Consider the following 924-nt stretch of genomic DNA (forward strand, 5'->3'; position numbering starts at 1 on the left):
GGAAATAGAATACTTTGGAAATTAGAAGGCATTTTTTAGGGGATTTTTTTTGAGGGGGGTTTGTTTTTAATCAACATGGATCTGACTCCCCCTGCTGGATTTAAAGTAAAATGCTGCTTCAAAAATTACTTCCTTTATGTAATCAAAACAGTATGATACTGGCACAAAAACAGATACATCCATCAGTGGAACAGAATAGAGAGTCCAGAAATAAACCCACACTTATATGGTCAATTAAGACAAAGGAGACAAGAATATTTACAATGGGCAAAAGACAGTATCTTCAACATATGGTGCTGGGAAAACTAGAGAGCTATATGCAAATGAACGAAACTGGACCACTTTCACCAGACACAAAAATAAACTCAAAATGGATTAAAGACCTAAGTATGAGACCTGAAACCATAAGACTCCTAGAAGAAAACATAGGCAGTAATTTCTTTTACATTGGCCACAGAAAAATTTTCTAGATATGTCTCCTCAGGCGAGGGAAACAAAAGAAAAATTAAACTACTGGGACTACACCAAAATAAAAAGATTTTGTACAGCAAAGGAAACCATCAACAAAACAAAAAAGTAACCTACTGAATGGGAGAAAATACTTGCAAATGTTATATCTGATAAGGGGTTAATATCCAAAATATATGAAGAACTAAGAGAATTCAACACACACACACATACACACACACACAAAACCCACAAAAAACAAATAATTTGATTTAAAAATGGGCAGGGGGGTTGCCTGGGTGGCTCTATCCATTAAGCATCTGCCTTTGGCTCAGGTCATGATCTCAGGGTCCTAGGATCACCCCTGCTCAGCAGGGAGTCTGTTTCTCCCCCCCTCTCTCTGCCCCTCCACCTGCTTGTGCGCTCACTCTCTCAAATTAATAAAACAAAATAAAATTAAATTAAAAATATATGTAA

Source organism: Halichoerus grypus, chromosome 11 (genome assembly GCF_964656455.1).
Source record: "Halichoerus grypus chromosome 11, mHalGry1.hap1.1, whole genome shotgun sequence".
Taxonomy (NCBI): Eukaryota; Metazoa; Chordata; class Mammalia; order Carnivora; family Phocidae; genus Halichoerus; species Halichoerus grypus.